Raw genomic sequence first — 22,033 nt, 5'->3', positions numbered from 1 at the left:
TGTTTGGGTGAAGTGTGTCAGTTAGTGTGGTGCAATGTGTTTGTGTGAAGTGTGTCAGTGATTGTGGTGCAGTGTGTTTGGTTGAAGTGTGTCAGTGAGTGTGGTGCAAAGAGTTTGGGTGAAGTGTGTCAGTGAGTTTGGTGCAATGTGTTTGGGTGAAGTGTGTCAGTGAGTGTGGTGCAGTGTGTTTGGGTGAAATGTGTCAGTGAGTGTGGTGCAATGTATTTGGGTGAAGTGTGTCAGTGAGTGTGGTGCAATATGTTTCTGTGAAGTGTGTCAGTGAGTGTGGTGCAATGTGTTTTGGTGAAGTGTGTCAGTGAGTGAGGTGCAATGTTTTTGGGTGAAGTGTGTCAGTGAGTGTGGTGCAATGTGTTTGGGTGAAGTGTGTCAGTGAGTGTGCTGCAATGTGTTTGGGTGAAGTGTGTCAGTATGTGTTGCAATGTGTTTGGGTGAAGTGTGTCATTGAGTGTGGTGCAATGTTATTGGGTGAAGTGTGTCAGTGAGTGTGGTGCAATGTGTTTGGGTGAAGTGTGTCAGTGAGTGTGGTGCAATGTGTTTGGTTGAAGATTGTCAGTGAGTGTGGTGCAATGTATTTGGGTGAAGTGTGTCAGTGAGTTTGCTGCAATGTGTTTGGGTGAAGTGTGTCAGTGAATGTGGTGCAATGTGTTTGGTTGAAGTTTGTCAGTGAGTGTGGTGCAATGTGTTTGGGTGAAGTGTGTCAGTGAGTTTGGTGCAATGTGTTTGGGTGAAGTGTATCAGTGAGTGTGGCGCAGTGTTATTGGGTGAAGTGTGCCAGTGAGTGTGGTGCAATGAGTTTGGGTGAAGTGTGTCAGTGAGTGTGGTGCAATGTGTTTGGGTGAAGTGTGTCAGTGAGTGTGGTGCAATGTGTTTGGGTGAAGTGTGTCAGTGAATGTGGTGCAATGTGTTGGGGTGAAGTGTGTCAGTGAGTGTGGTGCAATGTGTTTGGGTGAAGTGTGTCAGTGGGTGTGGTGCAATGTGATTGTGTGAAGTGTGTCAGTGAGTATAGTGCAATGTTTTTGGGAGAAGCTTGTCAGTGAGTGTTGTGTAATGTGTTTGGGTGAAGTGTGTCAGTGAGTGTGGTGCAATCTGTTTGGGTGAAGTGTGTCAGTGACTGCGGTGCAATGTGTTTGGGTGAAGTGTGTCAGTGAGTGTGGTGCAATATGTTTGGGTGAAGTGTGTCAGTGAGTGTGGTGCAATGTGTTTAGCTGATGTGTGTCAGTGAGTGTGGTGCCATGTGTTTTGGTGATGTGTGTCAGTGAGTGTAGTGCAATGTGTTTGGGGGAAGTGTGTCAATGAGTGTGGTGCAATGTGTTTGGGTGAAGTGTGTCAGTGAATGTGGTGCAATGTGTTTGGGTGAAGTGTGTCAGTGAGTGTGGTGCAATGTGATTGGGTGAAGTGTGTCAGTGAGCATAGCGCAATGTTTTTGGGTGAAGCTTTTCAGTGAGTGTGGTGTAATGTGTTTGTGTGAAGTGTGTCAGTGAGTGTGGTGCAATGTGTTTGGGTGAAGTGTGTAAGTGAGTGTGGTGCAATGTGTTTGGGTGAAGTGTGTCAGTGAGTGTGGTGCAATGTGTTTGGGTGATGTCTGTCAGTGAGTGTGGTGCAAATTATTTGGGTGAAGTGTGTGTCAGTGAGTGTGGTGCAATGTGTTTGGGTGAAGTGTGTCATTGAGTGTGGTGCAATGTGTTTAGGTGAAGTGTGTCAGTGAGTGTGGTGCAATGTGTTTGGGTGAAGTGTGTCAGTTAGTGTGGTGCAATGTGTTTGTGTGAAGTGTGTCAGTGATTGTGGTGCAGTGTGTTTGGTTGAAGTGTGTCAGTGAGTGTGGTGCAAAGAGTTTGGGTGAAGTGTGACAGTTAGTGTGGTGCAATGTGTTTGTGTGAAGTGTGTCAGTGAGTGTGGTGCAATATGTTTGGGTGAAGTGTGTCAGTGAATGTGGTGCAATGTGTTTAGCTGATGTGTGTCAGTGAGTGTGGTGCCATGTGTTTTGGTGATGTGTGTCAGTGAGTGTAGTGCAATGTGTTTGGGGGAAGTGTGTCAATGAGTGTGGTGCAATGTGTTTGGGTGAAGTGTGTCAGTGAATGTGGTGCAATGTGTTTGGGTGAAGTGTGTCAGTGAGTGTGGTGCAATGTGATTGGGTGAAGTGTGTCAGTGAGCATAGCGCAATGTTTTTGGGTGAAGCTTTTCAGTGAGTGTGGTGTAATGTGTTTGTGTGAAGTGTGTCAGTGAGTGTGGTGCAATGTGTTTGGGTGAAGTGTGTAAGTGAGTGTGGTGCAATGTGTTTGGGTGAAGTGTGTCAGTGAGTGTGGTGCAATGTGTTTGGGTGATGTCTGTCAGTGAGTGTGGTGCAAATTATTTGGGTGAAGTGTGTGTCAGTGAGTGTAGTGCAATGTGTTTGGGTGAAGTGTGTCATTGAGTGTGGTGCAATGTGTTTAGGTGAAGTGTGTCAGTGAGTGTGGTGCAATGTGTTTGGGTGAAGTGTGTCAGTTAGTGTGGTGCAATGTGTTTGTGTGAAGTGTGTCAGTGATTGTGGTGCAGTGTGTTTGGTTGAAGTGTGTCAGTGAGTGTGGTGCAAAGAGTTTGGGTGAAGTGTGACAGTGAGTTTGGTGCAATGTGTTTGGGTGAAGTGTGTCAGTGAGTGTGGTGCAGTGTGTTTGGGTGAAGTGTGTCAGTGAGTGTGGTGCAATGTATTTGGGTGAAGTGTGTCAGTGAGTGTGCTGCAATATGTTTCTGTGAAGTGTGTCAGTGAGTGTGGTGCAATGTGTTTTGGTGAAGTGTGTCAGTGAGTGTGGTGCAATGTTTTTGGGTGAAGTGTGTCAGTGAGTGTGGTGCAATGTGTTTGGGTGAAGTGTGTCAGTGAGTGTGCTGCAATGTGTTTGGGTGAAGTGTGTCAGTATGTGTTGCAATGTGTTTGGGTGAAGTGTGTCAGTGAGTGTGGTGCAATGTTATTGGGTGAAGTGTGTCAGTGAGTGTGGTGCAATGTGTTTGGGTGAAGTGTGTCAGTGAGTGTGGTGCAATGTGTTTGGTTGAAGTTTGTCAGTGAGTGTGGTGCAATGTATTTGGGTGAAGTGTGTCAGTGAGTTTGCTGCAATGTGTTTGGGTGAGGTGTGTCAGTGAGTGTGGTGCAATGTGTTTGGTTGAAGTTTGTCAGTGAGTGTGGTGCAATGTGTTTGGGTGAAGTGTGTCAGTGAGTTTGGTGCAATGTGTTTGGGTGAAGTGTATCAGTGAGTGTGGTGCAGTGTTATTGGGTGAAGTGTGCCAGTGAGTGTGGTGCAATGAGTTTGGGTGAAGTGTGTCAGTGAGTGTGGTGCAATGTGTTTGGGTGAAGTGTGTCAGTGAGTGTGGTGCAATGTGTTTGGGTGAAGTGTGTCAGTGAATGTGGTGCAATGTGTTGGGGTGAAGTGTGTCAGTGAGTGTGGTGCAATGTGTTTGGGTGAAGTGTGTCAGTGAGTGTGGTGCAATGTTATTGGGTGAAGTGTGTCAGTGAGTGTGGTGCAATGTGTTTGGGTGAAGTGTGTCAGTGAGTGTGGTGCAATGTGTTTGGTTGAAGTTTGTCAGTGAGTGTGGTGCAATGTATTTGGGTGAAGTGTGTCAGTGAGTTTGCTGCAATGTGTTTGGGTGAGGTGTGTCAGTGAGTGTGGTGCAATGTGTTTGGTTGAAGTTTGTCAGTGAGTGTGGTGCAATGTGTTTGGGTGAAGTGTGTCAGTGAGTTTGGTGCAATGTGTTTGGGTGAAGTGTATCAGTGAGTGTGGTGCAGTGTTATTGGGTGAAGTGTGCCAGTGAGTGTGGTGCAATGAGTTTGGGTGAAGTGTGTCAGTGAGTGTGGTGCAATGTGTTTGGGTGAAGTGTGTCAGTGAGTGTGGTGCAATGTGTTTGGGTGAAGTGTGTCAGTGAATGTGGTGCAATGTGTTGGGGTGAAGTGTGTCAGTGAGTGTGGTGCAATGTGTTTGGGTGAAGTGTGTCAGTGGGTGTGGTGCAATGTGATTGTGTGAAGTGTGTCAGTGAGTATAGTGCAATGTTTTTGGGAGAAGCTTGTCAGTGAGTGTTGTGTAATGTGTTTGGGTGAAGTGTGTCAGTGAGTGTGGTGCAATCTGTTTGGGTGAAGTGTGTCAGTGATTGTGGTGCAATGTGTTTGGGTGAAGTGTGTCAGTGAGTGTGGTGCAATATGTTTGGGTGAAGTGTGTCAGTGAGTGTGGTGCAATGTGTTTTGGTGATGTGTGTCAGTGAGTGTAGTGCAATGTGTTTGGGGGAAGTGTGTCAATGAGTGTGGTGCAATGTGTTTGGGTGAAGTGTGTCAGTGAATGTGGTGCAATGTGTTTGGGTGAAGTGTGTCAGTGAGTGTGGTGACATGTGTTTGGGTGAAGTGTGTCAGTGAATGTGGTGCAATGTGATTGGGTGAAGTGTGTCAGTGAGTATAGCGCAATGTTTTTGGGTGAAGCTTTTCAGTGAGTGTGGTGTAATGTGTTTGGGTGAAGTGTGTCAGTGAGTGTGGTGCAATGTGTTTGGGTGACGTGTGTCAGTGCATGTGTTGCAATGTGTTTGGGTGGAGTGTGTCAGTGAGTGTGGTGCAATGTGTTTGGTTGATGTGTGTCAGTGAGTGTGGTGCAATGTGTTTAGCTGATGTGTGTCAGTGAGTGTGGCGCAATTTGTTTGGGTGAAGTGTGTCAGTGAGTGTGGTGCAATGTGTTTGGGTGAAGTGTGTCAGTGAGTGCCGTGCAATGTGTTTGGGTGAAGTGTGTCAGTGAGTGTGGTGCAATGTATTTGGGTGAAGTGTGTCAGTGAGTGTGGTGCAATGTGTTTGGGTGATGTCTGTCAGTGAGTGTGGTGCAAATTATTTGGGTGAAGTGTGTGTCAGTGAGTGTGGTGCAATGTGTTTGGGTGAAGTGTGTCATTGAGTGTGGTGCAATGTGTTTAGGTGAAGTGTGTCAGTGAGTGTGGTGCAATGTGTTTGGGTGAAGTGTGTCAGTTAGTGTGGTGCAATGTGTTTGTGTGAAGTGTGTCAGTGATTGTGGTGCAGTGTGTTTGGTTGAAGTGTGTCAGTGAGTGTGGTGCAAAGAGTTTGGGTGAAGTGTGTCAGTGAGTTTGGTGCAATGTGTTTGGGTGAAGTGTGTCAGTGAGTGTGGTGCAGTGTGTTTGGGTGAAGTGTGTCAGTGAGTGTGGTGCAATGTATGTGGGTGAAGTGTGTCAGTGAGTGTGGTGCAATATGTTTCTGTGAAGTGTGTCAGTGAGTGTGGTGCAATGTGTTTTGGTGAAGTGTGTCAGTGAGTGTGGTGCAATGTTTTTGGGTGAAGTGTGTCAGTGAGTGTGGTGCAATGTGTTTGGGTGAAGTGTGTCAGTGAGTGTGCTGCAATGTGTTTGGGTGAAGTGTGTCAGTATGTGTTGCAATGTGTTTGGGTGAAGTGTGTCAGTGAGTGTGGTGCAATGTTATTGGGTGAAGTGTGTCAGTGAGTGTGGTGCAATGTGTTTGGGTGAAGTGTGTCAGTGAGTGTGGTGCAATGTGTTTGGTTGAAGTTTGTCAGTGAGTGTGGTGCAATGTATTTGGGTGAAGTGTGTCAGTGAGTTTGCTGCAATGTGTTTGGGTGAGGTGTGTCAGTGAGTGTGGTGCAATGTGTTTGGGTGAAGTGTGTCAGTTAGTGTGGTGCAATGTGTTTGTGTGAAGTGTGTCAGTGATTGTGGTGCAGTGTGTTTGGTTGAAGTGTGTCAGTGAGTGTGGTGCAAAGAGTTTGGGTGAAGTGTGTCAGTGAGTTTGGTGCAATGTGTTTGGGTGAAGTGTGTCAGTGAGTGTGGTGCAATGTATTTGGGTGAAGTGTGTCAGTGAGTGTGGTGCAATATGTTTCTGTGAAGTGTGTCAGTGAGTGTGGTGCAATGTGTTTTGGTGAAGTGTGTCAGTGAGTGTGGTGCAATGTTTTTGGGTGAAGTGTGTCAGTGAGTGTGGTGCAATGTGTTTGGGTGAAGTGTGTCAGTGAGTTTGGTGCAATGTGTTTGGGTGAAGTGTATCAGTGAGTGTGGTGCAGTGTTATTGGGTGAAGTGTGCCAGTGAGTGTGGTGCAATGAGTTTGGGTAAAGTGTGTCAGTGAGTGTGGTGCAATGTGTTTGGGTGAAGTGTGTCAGTGAGTGTGGTGCAATGTGTTTGGGTGAAGTGTGTCAGTGAATGTGGTGCAATGTGTTGGGGTGAAGTGTGTCAGTGAGTGTGGTGCAATGTGTTTGGGTGAAGTGTGTCAGTGAGTGTGGTGCAATGTTATTGGGTGAAGTGTGTCAGTGAGTGTGGTGCAATGTGTTTGGGTGAAGTGTGTCAGTGAGTGTGGTGCAATGTGTTTGGTTGAAGTTTGTCAGTGAGTGTGGTGCAATGTGTTTGGGTGAAGTGTGTCAGTGAGTTTGCTGCAATGTGTTTGGGTGAGGTGTGTCAGTGAGTGTGGTGCAATGTGTTTGGTTGAAGTTTGTCAGTGAGTGTGGTGCAATGTGTTTGGGTGAAGTGTGTCAGTGAGTTTGGTGCAATGTGTTTGGGTGAAGTGTATCAGTGAGTGTGGTGCAGTGTTATTGGGTGAAGTGTGCCAGTGAGTGTGGTGCAATGAGTTTGGGTGAAGTGTGTCAGTGAGTGTGGTGCAATGTGTTTGGGTGAAGTGTGTCAGTGAGTGTGGTGCAATGTGTTTGGGTGAAGTGTGTCAGTGAATGTGGTGCAATGTTTTGGGGTGAAGTGTGTCAGTGAGTGTGGTGCAATGTGTTTGGGTGAAGTGTGTCAGTGGGTGTGGTGCAATGTGATTGTGTGAAGTGTGTCAGTGAGTACAGTGCAATGTTTTTGGGAGAAGCTTGTCAGTGAGTGTTGTGTAATGTGTTTGGGTGAAGTGTGTCAGTGAGTGTGGTGCAATCTGTTTGGGTGAAGTGTGTCAGTGACTGTGGTGCAATGTGTTTGGGTGAAGTGTGTCAGTGAGTGTGGTGCAATATGTTTGGGTGAAGTGTGTCAGTGAGTGTGGTGCAATGTGTTTAGCTGATGTGTGTCAGTGAGTGTGGTGCCATGTGTTTTGGTGTTGTGTGTCAGTGAGTGTAGTGCAATGTGTTTGGGGGAAGTGTGTCAATGAGTGTGGTGCAATGTGTTTGGGTGAAGTGTGTCAGTGAATGTGGTGCAATGTGTTTGGGTGAAGTGTGTCAGTGAGTGTGGTGACATGTGTTTGGGTGAAGTGTGTCAGTGAATGTGGTGCAATGTGATTGGGTGAAGTGTGTCAGTGAGTATAGCGCAATGTTTTTGGGTGAAGCTTTTCAGTGAGTGTGGTGTAATGTGTTTGGGTGAAGTGTGTCAGTGAGTGTGGTGCAATGTGTTTGGGTGACGTGTGTCAGTGCATGTGTTGCAATGTGTTTGGGTGGAGTGTGTCAGTGAGAGTGGTGCAATGTGTTTAGCTGATGTGTGTCGGTGAGTGTGGCGCAATGTGTTTGGGTGAAGTGTGTCAGTGAGTGTGGTGCAATGTGTTTGGGTGAAGTGTGTCAGTTAGTGTGGTGCAATGTGTTTGTGTGAAGTGTGTCAGTGATTGTGGTGCAGTGTGTTTGGTTGAAGTGTGTCAGTGAGTGTGGTGCAAAGAGTTTGGGTGAAGTGTGTCAGTGAGTTTGGTGCAATGTGTTTGGGTGAAGTGTGTCAGTGAGTGTGGTGCAGTGTGTTTGGGTGAAATGTGTCAGTGAGTGTGGTGCAATGTATTTGGGTGAAGTGTGTCAGTGAGTGTGGTGCAATATGTTTCTGTGAAGTGTGTCAGTGAGTGTGGTGCAATGTGTTTTGGTGAAGTGTGTCAGTGAGTGAGGTGCAATGTTTTTGGGTGAAGTGTGTCAGTGAGTGTGGTGCAATGTGTTTGGGTGAAGTGTGTCAGTGAGTGTGCTGCAATGTGTTTGGGTGAAGTGTGTCAGTATGTGTTGCAATGTGTTTGGGTGAAGTGTGTCATTGAGTGTGGTGCAATGTTATTGGGTGAAGTGTGTCAGTGAGTGTGGTGCAATGTGTTTGGGTGAAGTGTGTCAGTGAGTGTGGTGCAATGTGTTTGGTTGAAGATTGTCAGTGAGTGTGGTGCAATGTATTTGGGTGAAGTGTGTCAGTGAGTTTGCTGCAATGTGTTTGGGTGAAGTGTGTCAGTGAATGTGGTGCAATGTGTTTGGTTGAAGTTTGTCAGTGAGTGTGGTGCAATGTGTTTGGGTGAAGTGTGTCAGTGAGTTTGGTGCAATGTGTTTGGGTGAAGTGTATCAGTGAGTGTGGCGCAGTGTTATTGGGTGAAGTGTGCCAGTGAGTGTGGTGCAATGAGTTTGGGTGAAGTGTGTCAGTGAGTGTGGTGCAATGTGTTTGGGTGAAGTGTGTCAGTGAGTGTGGTGCAATGTGTTTGGGTGAAGTGTGTCAGTGAATGTGGTGCAATGTGTTGGGGTGAAGTGTGTCAGTGAGTGTGGTGCAATGTGTTTGGGTGAAGTGTGTCAGTGGGTGTGGTGCAATGTGATTGTGTGAAGTGTGTCAGTGAGTATAGTGCAATGTTTTTGGGAGAAGCTTGTCAGTGAGTGTTGTGTAATGTGTTTGGGTGAAGTGTGTCAGTGAGTGTGGTGCAATCTGTTTGGGTGAAGTGTGTCAGTGACTGCGGTGCAATGTGTTTGGGTGAAGTGTGTCAGTGAGTGTGGTGCAATATGTTTGGGTGAAGTGTGTCAGTGAGTGTGGTGCAATGTGTGTCAGTGAGTGTGGTGCCATGTGTTTTGGTGATGTGTGTCAGTGAGTGTAGTGCAATGTGTTTGGGGGAAGTGTGTCAATGAGTGTGGTGCAATGTGTTTGGGTGAAGTGTGTCAGTGAATGTGGTGCAATGTGTTTGGGTGAAGTGTGTCAGTGAGTGTGGTGCAATGTGATTGGGTGAAGTGTGTCAGTGAGCATAGCGCAATGTTTTTGGGTGAAGCTTTTCAGTGAGTGTGGTGTAATGTGTTTGTGTGAAGTGTGTCAGTGAGTGTGGTGCAATGTGTTTGGGTGAAGTGTGTAAGTGAGTGTGGTGCAATGTGTTTGGGTGAAGTGTGTCAGTGAGTGTGGTGCAATGTGTTTGGGTGATGTCTGTCAGTGAGTGTGGTGCAAATTATTTGGGTGAAGTGTGTGTCAGTGAGTGTGGTGCAATGTGTTTGGGTGAAGTGTGTCATTGAGTGTGGTGCAATGTGTTTAGGTGAAGTGTGTCAGTGAGTGTGGTGCAATGTGTTTGGGTGAAGTGTGTCAGTTAGTGTGGTGCAATGTGTTTGTGTGAAGTGTGTCAGTGATTGTGGTGCAGTGTGTTTGGTTGAAGTGTGTCAGTGAGTGTGGTGCAAAGAGTTTGGGTGAAGTGTGACAGTTAGTGTGGTGCAATGTGTTTGTGTTAAGTGTGTCAGTGAGTGTGGTGCAATATGTTTGGGTGAAGTGTGTCAGTGAGTGTGGTGCAATGTGTTTAGCTGATGTGTGTCAGTGAGTGTGGTGCCATGTGTTTTGGTGATGTGTGTCAGTGAGTGTAGTGCAATGTGTTTGGGGGAAGTGTGTCAATGAGTGTGGTGCAATGTGTTTGGGTGAAGTGTGTCAGTGAATGTGGTGCAATGTGTTTGGGTGAAGTGTGTCAGTGAGTGTGGTGCAATGTGATTGGGTGAAGTGTGTCAGTGAGCATAGCGCAATGTTTTTGGGTGAAGCTTTTCAGTGAGTGTGGTGTAATGTGTTTGTGTGAAGTGTGTCAGTGAGTGTGGTGCAATGTGTTTGGGTGAAGTGTGTAAGTGAGTGTGGTGCAATGTGTTTGGGTGAAGTGTGTCAGTGAGTGTGGTGCAATGTGTTTGGGTGATGTCTGTCAGTGAGTGTGGTGCAAATTATTTGGGTGAAGTGTGTGTCAGTGAGTGTGGTGCAATGTGTTTGGGTGAAGTGTGTCATTGAGTGTGGTGCAATGTGTTTAGGTGAAGTGTGTCAGTGAGTGTGGTGCAATGTGTTTGGGTGAAGTGTGTCAGTTAGTGTGGTGCAATGTGTTTGTGTGAAGTGTGTCAGTGATTGTGGTGCAGTGTGTTTGGTTGAAGTGTGTCAGTGAGTGTGGTGCAAAGAGTTTGGGTGAAGTGTGACAGTGAGTTTGGTGCAATGTGTTTGGGTGAAGTGTGTCAGTGAGTGTGGTGCAGTGTGTTTGGGTGAAGTGTGTCAGTGAGTGTGGTGCAATGTATTTGGGTGAAGTGTGTCAGTGAGTGTGCTGCAATATGTTTCTGTGAAGTGTGTCAGTGAGTGTGGTGCAATGTGTTTGGGTGAAGTGTGTCAGTGAGTGTGCTGCAATGTGTTTGGGTGAAGTGTGTCAGTATGTGTTGCAATGTGTTTGGGTGAAGTGTGTCAGTGAGTGTGGTGCAATGTTATTGGGTGAAGTGTGTCAGTGAGTGTGGTGCAATGTGTTTGGGTGAAGTGTGTCAGTGAGTGTGGTGCAATGTGTTTGGTTGAAGTTTGTCAGTGAGTGTGGTGCAATGTATTTGGGTGAAGTGTGTCAGTGAGTTTGCTGCAATGTGTTTGGGTGAGGTGTGTCAGTGAGTGTGGTGCAATGTGTTTGGTTGAAGTTTGTCAGTGAGTGTGGTGCAATGTGTTTGGGTGAAGTGTGTCAGTGAGTTTGGTGCAATGTGTTTGGGTGAAGTGTATCAGTGAGTGTGGTGCAGTGTTATTGGGTGAAGTGTGCCAGTGAGTGTGGTGCAATGAGTTTGGGTGAAGTGTGTCAGTGAGTGTGGTGCAATGTGTTTGGGTGAAGTGTGTCAGTGAGTGTGGTGCAATGTGTTTGGGTGAAGTGTGTCAGTGAATGTGGTGCAATGTGTTGGGGTGAAGTGTGTCAGTGAGTGTGGTGCAATGTGTTTGGGTGAAGTGTGTCAGTGAGTGTGGTGCAATGTTATTGGGTGAAGTGTGTCAGTGAGTGTGGTGCAATGTGTTTGGGTGAAGTGTGTCAGTGAGTGTGGTGCAATGTGTTTGGTTGAAGTTTGTCAGTGAGTGTGGTGCAATGTATTTGGGTGAAGTGTGTCAGTGAGTTTGCTGCAATGTGTTTGGGTGAGGTGTGTCAGTGAGTGTGGTGCAATGTGTTTGGTTGAAGTTTGTCAGTGAGTGTGGTGCAATGTGTTTGGGTGAAGTGTGTCAGTGAGTTTGGTGCAATGTGTTTGGGTGAAGTGTATCAGTGAGTGTGGTGCAGTGTTATTGGGTGAAGTGTGCCAGTGAGTGTGGTGCAATGAGTTTGGGTGAAGTGTGTCAGTGAGTGTGGTGCAATGTGTTTGGGTGAAGTGTGTCAGTGAGTGTGGTGCAATGTGTTTGGGTGAAGTGTGTCAGTGAATGTGGTGCAATGTGTTGGGGTGAAGTGTGTCAGTGAGTGTGGTGCAATGTGTTTGGGTGAAGTGTGTCAGTGGGTGTGGTGCAATGTGATTGTGTGAAGTGTGTCAGTGAGTATAGTGCAATGTTTTTGGGAGAAGCTTGTCAGTGAGTGTTGTGTAATGTGTTTGGGTGAAGTGTGTCAGTGAGTGTGGTGCAATCTGTTTGGGTGAAGTGTGTCAGTGACTGTGGTGCAATGTGTTTGGGTGAAGTGTGTCAGTGAGTGTGGTGCAATATGTTTGGGTGAAGTGTGTCAGTGAGTGTGGTGCAATGTGTTTTGGTGATGTGTGTCAGTGAGTGTAGTGCAATGTGTTTGGGGGAAGTGTGTCAATGAGTGTGGTGCAATGTGTTTGGGTGAAGTGTGTCAGTGAATGTGGTGCAATGTGTTTGGGTGAAGTGTGTCAGTGAGTGTGGTGACATGTGTTTGGGTGAAGTGTGTCAGTGAATGTGGTGCAATGTGATTGGGTGAAGTGTGTCAGTGAGTATAGCGCAATGTTTTTGGGTGAAGCTTTTCAGTGAGTGTGGTGTAATGTGTTTGGGTGAAGTGTGTCAGTGAGTGTGGTGCAATGTGTTTGGGTGACGTGTGTCAGTGCATGTGTTGCAATGTGTTTGGGTGGAGTGTGTCAGTGAGTGTGGTGCAATGTGTTTGGTTGATGTGTGTCAGTGAGTGTGGTGCAATGTGTTTAGCTGATGTGTGTCAGTGAGTGTGGCGCAATTTGTTTGGGTGAAGTGTGTCAGTGAGTGTGGTGCAATGTGTTTGGGTGAAGTGTGTCAGTGAGTGCCGTGCAATGTGTTTGGGTGAAGTGTGTCAGTGAGTGTGGTGCAATGTATTTGGGTGAAGTGTGTCAGTGAGTGTGGTGCAATGTGTTTGGGTGATGTCTGTCAGTGAGTGTGGTGCAAATTATTTGGGTGAAGTGTGTGTCAGTGAGTGTGGTGCAATGTGTTTGGGTGAAGTGTGTCATTGAGTGTGGTGCAATGTGTTTAGGTGAAGTGTGTCAGTGAGTGTGGTGCAATGTGTTTGGGTGAAGTGTGTCAGTTAGTGTGGTGCAATGTGTTTGTGTGAAGTGTGTCAGTGATTGTGGTGCAGTGTGTTTGGTTGAAGTGTGTCAGTGAGTGTGGTGCAAAGAGTTTGGGTGAAGTGTGTCAGTGAGTTTGGTGCAATGTGTTTGGGTGAAGTGTGTCAGTGAGTGTGGTGCAGTGTGTTTGGGTGAAGTGTGTCAGTGAGTGTGGTGCAATGTATTTGGGTGAAGTGTGTCAGTGAGTGTGGTGCAATATGTTTCTGTGAAGTGTGTCAGTGAGTGTGGTGCAATGTGTTTTGGTGAAGTGTGTCAGTGAGTGTGGTGCAATGTTTTTGGGTGAAGTGTGTCAGTGAGTGTGGTGCAATGTGTTTGGGTGAAGTGTGTCAGTGAGTGTGCTGCAATGTGTTTGGGTGAAGTGTGTCAGTATGTGTTGCAATGTGTTTGGGTGAAGTGTGTCAGTGAGTGTGGTGCAATGTTATTGGGTGAAGTGTGTCAGTGAGTGTGGTGCAATGTGTTTGGGTGAAGTGTGTCAGTGAGTGTGGTGCAATGTGTTTGGTTGAAGTTTGTCAGTGAGTGTGGTGCAATGTATTTGGGTGAAGTGTGTCAGTGAGTTTGCTGCAATGTGTTTGGGTGAGGTGTGTCAGTGAGTGTGGTGCAATGTGTTTGGGTGAAGTGTGTCAGTTAGTGTGGTGCAATGTGTTTGTGTGAAGTGTGTCAGTGATTGTGGTGCAGTGTGTTTGGTTGAAGTGTGTCAGTGAGTGTGGTGCAAAGAGTTTGGGTGAAGTGTGTCAGTGAGTTTGGTGCAATGTGTTTGGGTGAAGTGTGTCAGTGAGTGTGGTGCAATGTATTTGGGTGAAGTGTGTCAGTGAGTGTGGTGCAATATGTTTCTGTGAAGTGTGTCAGTGAGTGTGGTGCAATGTGTTTTGGTGAAGTGTGTCAGTGAGTGTGGTGCAATGTTTTTGGGTGAAGTGTGTCAGTGAGTGTGGTGCAATGTGTTTGGGTGAAGTGTGTCAGTGAGTTTGGTGCAATGTGTTTGGGTGAAGTGTATCAGTGAGTGTGGTGCAGTGTTATTGGGTGAAGTGTGCCAGTGAGTGTGGTGCAATGAGTTTGGGTAAAGTGTGTCAGTGAGTGTGGTGCAATGTGTTTGGGTGAAGTGTGTCAGTGAGTGTGGTGCAATGTGTTTGGGTGAAGTGTGTCAGTGAATGTGGTGCAATGTGTTTGGGTGAAGTGTGTCAGTGAGTGTGGTGCAATGTTATTGGGTGAAGTGTGTCAGTGAGTGTGGTGCAATGTGTTTGGGTGAAGTGTGTCAGTGAGTGTGGTGCAATGTGTTTGGTTGAAGTTTGTCAGTGAGTGTGGTGCAATGTATTTGGGTGAAGTGTGTCAGTGAGTTTGCTGCCATGTGTTTGGGTGAGGTGTGTCAGTGAGTGTGGTGCAATGTGTTTGGTTGAAGTTTGTCAGTGAGTGTGGTGCAATGTGTTTGGGTGAAGTGTGTCAGTGAGTTTGGTGCAATGTGTTTGGGTGAAGTGTATCAGTGAGTGTGGTGCAGTGTTATTGGGTGAAGTGTGCCAGTGAGTGTGGTGCAATGAGTTTGGGTGAAGTGTGTCAGTGAGTGTGGTGCAATGTGTTTGGGTGAAGTGTGTCAGTGAGTGTGGTGCAATGTGTTTGGGTGAAGTGTGTCAGTGAATGTGGTGCAATGTTTTGGGGTGAAGTGTGTCAGTGAGTGTGGTGCAATGTGTTTGGGTGAAGTGTGTCAGTGGGTGTGGTGCAATGTGATTGTGTGAAGTGTGTCAGTGAGTACAGTGCAATGTTTTTGGGAGAAGCTTGTCAGTGAGTGTTGTGTAATGTGTTTGGGTGAAGTGTGTCAGTGAGTGTGGTGCAATCTGTTTGGGTGAAGTGTGTCAGTGACTGTGGTGCAATGTGTTTGGGTGAAGTGTGTCAGTGAGTGTGGTGCAATATGTTTGGGTGAAGTGTGTCAGTGAGTGTGGTGCAATGTGTTTAGCTGATGTGTGTCAGTGAGTGTGGTGCCATGTGTTTTGGTGATGTGTGTCAGTGAGTGTAGTGCAATGTGTTTGGGGGAAGTGTGTCAATGAGTGTGGTGCAATGTGTTTGGGTGAAGTGTGTCAGTGAATGTGGTGCAATGTGTTTGGGTGAAGTGTGTCAGTGAGTGTGGTGACATGTGTTTGGGTGAAGTGTGTCAGTGAATGTGGTGCAATGTGATTGGGTGAAGTGTGTCAGTGAGTATAGCGCAATGTTTTTGGGTGAAGCTTTTCAGTGAGTGTGGTGTAATGTGTTTGGGTGAAGTGTGTCAGTGAGTGTGGTGCAATGTGTTTGGGTGACGTGTGTCAGTGCATGTGTTGCAATGTGTTTGGGTGGAGTGTGTCAGTGAGAGTGGTGCAATGTGTTTAGCTGATGTGTGTCGGTGAGTGTGGCGCAATGTGTTTGGGTGAAGTGTGTCAGTGAGTGTGGTGCAATGTGTTTGGGTGAAGTGTGTCAGTGAGTGTCGTGCAATGTGTTTGGGTGAAGTGTGTCAGTGAGTGTGGTGCAATGTGTTTGGGTGAAGTGTGTCAGTGACTGTGGTGCAATGTGTTTGGGTGAAGTGTGTCAGTGAGTGTGGTGCAATGTGTTTAGATGAAGTGTGTCAGTGAGTGTGGTGCAATGTGTTTGGGTGAAGTGTGTCAGTGAGTGAGGTGCAATGTGTTTGGGTGAAGTGTGTCAGTGAGTGTGGTGCAATGTGTTTGGGTGAAGTGTGTCAGTGAGTGTGGTGCAATGTATTTGGGTGAAGTGTGTCAGTGAGTGTGGTGCAATGTGTTTCGGTGAAGTGTGTCAGTGAGTGTGGTGCAATGTGGTTGGGTGAAGTGTGTCAGTGAGAGTGGTGCAATGTGTTTGGGTGAAGTGTGTCAGTGAGTGTGGTGCAATGTGTTTGGGTGAAGTGTGTCAGTGAGTGTGGTGCAATGTGTTTGGGTGAAGTGTGTCAGTGAGTGTGGTGCAATGTGTTTGGGTGAAGTGTGTCAGTGAGTGTGGTGCAATGTGTTTGGGTGAAGTGTGTCGGTGATCCTGGTGCAATGTGTTTGGGTGAAGTGTGTCAGTGCGTGTGGTGCAATGTGTTTGGGTGAAGTGTGTCAGTGAGTGTGGTGCAATGTGTTTGGGTGAAATGTGTCTGTGAGTGTGGTGCAATGTGTTTGGTGATGTGTGTCAGTGAGTGTGGTGCAATGTGTTTGGGTGAAGTGTGTCAGTGAGTGTGGTGCAATGTGTTTGGGTGAAGTGTGTCAGTGAGTGTGGTGCAATGTGTTTGGGTGGAATATGTCAGTGAGTATGGTGCAATGTGTTTGGGTGAAGTGTGTCAGTGAGTGTGGTGCAATATGTTTGGGTGAATTGTGTCAGTGAGTGTGGTGCAATGTGTTGGGGTGAAGCGTGTCAGTGAGTGTGGTGCAATGTGTTTGGGTGAAGTGTGTCAGTGAGTGTGGTGCAATGTGTTTGCGTGAAGTGTGTCAGTGAATGTGGTGCAAAGTGTTTGGGTGAAGTGTGTCAGTGAGTGTGGTGCAATGTGTTTGGGTGAAGTGTGTCAGTGAGTGTGGTGCAATGAGTTTGGGTGAAGTGTGTCAGTGAATGTGGTGCAATGTGTTGGGGTGAAGTGTGTCAGTGAGTGTGGTGCAATGTGTTTGGGTGAAGTGTGTCAGTGAGTGTGGTGCAATGTGTTTGGTTGAAGTGTGTCAGTGAGTATACTGCAATGTTTTTGGGTGAAGCGTGTCAGTGAGTGTGGTGTAATGTGTTTGGGTGAAGTGTGTCAGTGAGTGTGGTATAATGTGTTTGGGTGAAGTGTGTCAGTGAGTGTGGTGCAATGTGTTTGGGTGAATTCAGTGTGTCAGTGAGTGTGGTGCAATGTATTTGGGTGAAGTGTGTCAGTGAGTGTGGTGCAATGTGTTTGGGTGAAGTGTGTCAATGACTCTGGTGCAATATGTTTAGCTGATGGGTGTCAGTGAGTGTGGTGCAATGTGTTTGGGTGAAGTGTGTCAGTGAGTGTGGTGCAGTGTGTTTGGGTGAAGTGTGTCAGTGAGTGTGGTGCAATGTATTTGGGTGAAGTGTGTCAGTGAGTGTGGAGCAATGAGTTTGGGGGAAGTGTGTCAGTGAGTATGGTGCAATGTGTTTGGGTGAAGAGTGTCAGTGAGTGTGGTACAAATTGTTTGGGTGAAATGTGTCATTTAGTGTAGTGCAATGTGTTTGGGTGAGGTGTGTCAGTGAGTGTGGTGCAATGTGTTTGGGTGAAGTGTGTCAGTGAGTGTGGTGCAATGTGTTTGGGTGAAGTGTGTCAGTGAGTGTGGTGCAATGTGTTTGGGTGAAGTGTGTCAGTGAGTGTGGTGCAATGTGTTTGGGTGAAGTGTTTCAGTGAGTGTGGTGCTATGTGTTTGGGTGAAGTGTGTCAGTGAGTGTGGTGCGGTGTGTTTGGGTGAAGTGTGTCAGTGAGTGTGGTGCAATGTATTTGGGTGAAGTGTGTCAGTGAGTGTGGAGCAATGTGTTTGGGGGAAGTGTGTCAGTGAGTGTGGTGCAATGTGTTTAGGTGAAGTGTGTCAGTGAGTGTGGTGCAATGTGGTTGGGTGAAGTGTGTCAGTGAGAGTGGTGCAATGTGTTTGGGTGAAGTGTGTCAGTGAGTGTGGTGCAATGTGTTTGGGTGAAGTGTGTCAGTGAGTGTGGTGCAATGTGTTTGGGTGAAGTGTGTCAGTGAGTGTGGTGCAATGTGTTTGGGTGAAGTGTGTCAGTGAGTGTGGTGCAATGTGTTTGGGTGAAGTGTGTCAGTGATCCTGGTGCAATGTGTTTGGGTGAAGTGTGTCAGTGAGTGTGGTGCAATGTGTTTGGGTGAAATGTGTCTGTGAGTGTGGTGCAATGTGTTTGGTGATGTGTGTCAGTGAGTGTGGTGCAATGTGTTTGGGTGAAGTGTGTCAGTGAGTGTGGTGCAATGTGTTTGGGTTAAGTGTGTCAGTGAGTGTGGTGCAATATGTTTGGGTGGAATGTGTCAGTGAGTGTGGTGCAATGTGTTTGGGAGAAGTGTGTCAGTGAGTGTGGTGCAATATGTTTGGGTGAATTGTGTCAGTGAGAGTGGTGCAATGTGTTGGGGTGAAGCGTGTCAGTGAGTGTGGAGCAATGTGTTTGGGTGAAGTGTGTCCGTGGGTGTGGTGCAATGTGTTTGGTGAAGTGTGTCAGTGAGTGTGGTGCAATGAGTTTGGGTGAGGTGTGTCAGTGAATGTGGTGCAATGTGTTGGGGTGAAGTGTGTCAGTGAGTGTGGTGCAATGTGTTTGGGTGAAGTGTGTCAGTGAGTGTGGTGCAATGTGTTTGGGTGAAGTGTGTCAGTGAGTGTGGTGCAATGTGTTTGGGTGAAGTGTGTCAGTGAGTATACTCCAATGTTTTTGGGTGAAGCGTGTCAGTGAGTGTGGTGTAATGTGTTTGGGTGAAGTGTGTCAGTGAGTGTGGTGTAATGTCTTTGGGTGAAGTGTGTCAGTGAGTGTGGTGCAATGTGTTTGGGTGAATTCAGTGTGTCAGTGAGTGTGGTGCAATGTATTTGGGTGAAGTGTGTCAGTGAGTGTGGTGCAATGTGTTTGGGTGAAGTGTGTCAATGACTGTGGTGCAATGTGTTTGGGTGAAGTTTGTCAGTGAGTGTGGTGCAATGTGTTTGGGTGAAGTGTGTCAGTGAGTGTGGTGCAATGTGTTTGGGTGAAGTGTGTCAGTGAGTGTGGTGCAGTGTGTTTGGGTGAAGTGTGTCAGTGAGTGTGGTTCAATGTATTTGGGTGAAGTGTGTCAGTGAGTGTGGTGCAATATGTTTGTGTGAAGTGAGTCAGTGAATGTTGTGCAATGTGTTTGGGTGAAGTGTGTCAGCGAGTGTGGTGCAATGTGTTTGGGTGAAGTGTGTCAGTGAGTCTGGTGCAATGTGTTTGGGTGATGTGTGTCACTGAGTGTGGTGCAATGTTTATGGGTAATGTGTGTCAGTGAGTGTGGTGCAATGTGTTTGGGTGAAGTGTGTCAGTGAATGTGGTGCAATGTGTTTGGGTGAAGTGTGTCAGTGAGTGTGGTGCAATGTGTTTGGGTGAAGTGTGTCAGTGACTGTGGTGCAATGTGTTTGGGTGAAGTGTGTCAGTGAGTGTGGTGCAATGTGTTTAGCTGAAGTGTGTCAGTGAGTGTGGTGCAATGTGTTTGGGTGAAGTGTGTCAGTGAGTGTGGTGCAATGTGTTTGGGTGAAGTGTGTCAGTGAGTGTGGTGCAATGTGTTTGGGTGAAGTGTGTCAGTGAGTGCGGTGCAATGTATTTGGGTGAAGTGTGTCAGTGAGTGTGGTGCAATGTGTTTAGGTGAAGTGTGTCAGTGAGTGTGGTGCAATGTGGTTGGGTGAAGTGTGTCAGTGAGAGTGGTGCAATGTGTTTGGGTGAAGTGTGTCAGTGAGTGTGGTGCAATGTGTTTGGGTGAAGTGTGTCAGTGAGTGTGGTGCAATGTGTTTGGGTGAAGTGTGTCAGTGAGCGTGGTGAAATATGTTTGGGTGAAGTGTGTCAGTGATTGTGGTGCAATGTGTTTGGGTGAAGTGTGTCAGTGATCCTGGTGCAATGTGTTTGGGTGAAGTGTGTCAGTGAGTGTGGTGCAATGTGTTTGGGTGAAATGTGTCTGTGAGTGTGGTGCAATGTGTTTGGTGATGTGTGTCAGTGAGTGTGGTGCAATGTGTTTGGGTGAAGTGTGTCAGTGAGTGTGGTGCAATGTGTTTGGGTGAAGTGTGTCAGTGAGTGTGGTGCAATATGTTTGGGTGGAATGTGTCAGTGAGTGTGGTGCAATGTGTTTGGGTGAAGTGTGTCAGTGAGTGTGCTGCAATATGTTTGGGTGAATTGTGTCAGTGAGTGTGGTGCAATGTGTTGGGGTGAAGCGTGTCAGTGAGTGTGGTGCAATGTGTTTGGGTGAAGTGTGTCCGTGGGTGTGGTGCAATTTGTTTGGTGAAGTGTGTCAGTGAGTGTGGTGCAATGTGTTTGGGTGAAGTTTGTCAGTGCGTGTGGTGCAATGTGTTTGGGTGAAGTGTGTCAGTGAGTGTGGTGCAATGAGTTTGGGTGAAGTGTGTCAGTGAATGTGGTGCAATGTGTTGGGGTGAAGTGTGTCAGTGAGTGTGGTGCAATGTGTTTGGGTGAAGTGTGTCAGTGAGTGTGGTGCAATGTGTTTGGGTGAAGTGTGTCAGTGAGTGTGGTGCAATGTGTTTGGGTGAAGTGTGTCAGTGAATGTTGTGCAATGTGTTTGGGTGAAGTGTGTCAGTGAGTGTGGTGTAATGTGTTTGGGTGAAGTGTGTCAGTGAGTGTGGTGTAATATCTTTGGGTGAAGTGTGTCAGTGAGTGTGGTGCAATGTGTATGGGTGAATTCAGTGTGTCAGTGAGTGTGGTGCAATGTATTTGGGTGACGTGTGTCAGTGAGTGTGGTGCAATGTGTTTGGGTGAAGTGTGTCAATGACTGTGGTACAATATGTTCAGCTGATGGGTGTCAGTGAGTGTGGTGCCATGTGTTTCGGTGATGTGTGTCACTGAGTGTGGTGCAATGTGTTTGGTTGAAGTGTGTCAGTGAGTGTGGTGCAATGTGTTTGGGTGAAGTGTGTCAGTGAGTGTGGTGCAATGTATTTGGGTGAAGTGTGTCAGTGAGTGTGGTGCAATGTGTTTGGGTGATGTGTGTCAGTGAGTGTGGTGCAATGTGTTTGGGTGATGTGTGTGTCAGTGAGTGTGGTGCAATTTGTTTGGGTGAAGTGTGTCAGTGAGTGTGGTGCAATGTGTTTGGGTGAAGTGTGTCAGTGAGTGTGGTGCACTGTGTTTGGGTGAAGTGTGTCAGTGATTGTGGTGCAATGTGTTTGGGTGAAGTGTGTCAGTGATCCTGGTGCAATGTGTTTGGGTGAAGTGTGTCAGTGAGTGTGGTGCAATGTGTTTGGGTGAAATGTGTCTGTGAGTGTGGTGCAATGTGTTTGGTGATGTGTGTCAGTGAGTGTGGTGCAATGTGTTTGGGTGAAGTGTGACAGTGAGTGTGGCGCAATGTGTTTGGGTGAAGTGTGTCAGTGAGTGTGGTGCAATATGTTTGGGTGGAATGTGTCAGTGAGTGTGGTGCAATGTGTTTGGGTGAAGTGTGTCAGTGAGTGTGGTGCAATATGTTTGGGTGAATTGTGTCAGTGAGTGTGGTGCAATGTGTTGGGGTGAAGCGTGTCAGTGAGTGTGGTGCAATGTGTTTGGGTGAAGTGTGTCCGTGGGTGTGGTTCAATGTGTTTGGTGAAGTGTGTCAGTGAGTGTGGTGCAATGTGTTTGCGTGATGTGTGTCAGTGAGTGTGGTGCAATGTGTTTGGGTGATGTCTGTCAGTGAGTGTGGTGCAAATTATTTGGGTGAAGTGTGTGTCAGTGAGTGTGGTGCAATGTGTTTGGGTGAAGTGTGTCATTGAGTGTGGTGCAATGTGTTTAGGTGAAGTGTGTCAGTGAGTGTGGTGCAATGTGTTTGGGTGAAGTGTGTCAGTTAGTGTGGTGCAATGTGTTTGTGTGAAGTGTGTCAGTGATTGTGGTGCAGTGTGTTTGGTTGAAGTGTGTCAGTGAGTGTGGTGCAAAGAGTTTGGGTGAAGTGTGTCAGTGAGTTTGGTGCAATGTGTTTGGGTGAAGTGTGTCAGTGAGTGTGGTGCAGTGTGTTTGGGTGAAGTGTGTCAGTGAGTGTGGTGCAATGTATGTGGGTGAAGTGTGTCAGTGAGTGTGGTGCAATATGTTTCTGTGAAGTGTGTCAGTGAGTGTGGTGCAATGTGTTTTGGTGAAGTGTGTCAGTGAGTGTGGTGCAATGTTTTTGGGTGAAGTGTGTCAGTGAGTGTGGTGCAATGTGTTTGGGTGAAGTGTGTCAGTGAGTGTGCTGCAATGTGTTTGGGTGAAGTGTGTCAGTATGTGTTGCAATGTGTTTGGGTGAAGTGTGTCAGTGAGTGTGGTGCAATGTTATTGGGTGAAGTGTGTCAGTGAGTGTGGTGCAATGTGTTTGGGTGAAGTGTGTCAGTGAGTGTGGTGCAATGTGTTTGGTTGAAGTTTGTCAGTGAGTGTGGTGCAATGTATTTGGGTGAAGTGTGTCAGTGAGTTTGCTGCAATGTGTTTGGGTGAGGTGTGTCAGTGAGTGTGGTGCAATGTGTTTGGGTGAAGTGTGTCAGTTAGTGTGGTGCAATGTGTTTGTGTGAAGTGTGTCAGTGATTGTGGTGCAGTGTGTTTGGTTGAAGTGTGTCAGTGAGTGTGGTGCAAAGAGTTTGGGTGAAGTGTGTCAGTGAGTTTGGTGCAATGTGTTTGGGTGAAGTGTGTCAGTGAGTGTGGTGCAATGTATTTGGGTGAAGTGTGTCAGTGAGTGTGGTGCAATATGTTTCTGTGAAGTGTGTCAGTGAGTGTGGTGCAATGTGTTTTGGTGAAGTGTGTCAGTGAGTGTGGTGCAATGTTTTTGGGTGAAGTGTGTCAGTGAGTGTGGTGCAATGTGTTTGGGTGAAGTGTGTCAGTGAGTTTGGTGCAATGTGTTTGGGTGAAGTGTATCAGTGAGTGTGGTGCAGTGTTATTGGGTGAAGTGTGCCAGTGAGTGTGGTGCAATGAGTTTGGGTAAAGTGTGTCAGTGAGTGTGGTGCAATGTGTTTGGGTGAAGTGTGTCAGTGAGTGTGGTGCAATGTGTTTGGGTGAAGTGTGTCAGTGA

Source organism: Somniosus microcephalus, chromosome 5 (genome assembly GCF_052327205.1).
Source record: "Somniosus microcephalus isolate GS21.2 chromosome 5, FLI_Smic_1.0, whole genome shotgun sequence".
NCBI classification, from domain to species: Eukaryota; Metazoa; Chordata; class Chondrichthyes; order Squaliformes; family Somniosidae; genus Somniosus; species Somniosus microcephalus.
The sequence above is the reverse complement of the archived record's forward strand: the minus strand, read 5'-3'. Positions refer to the sequence as shown.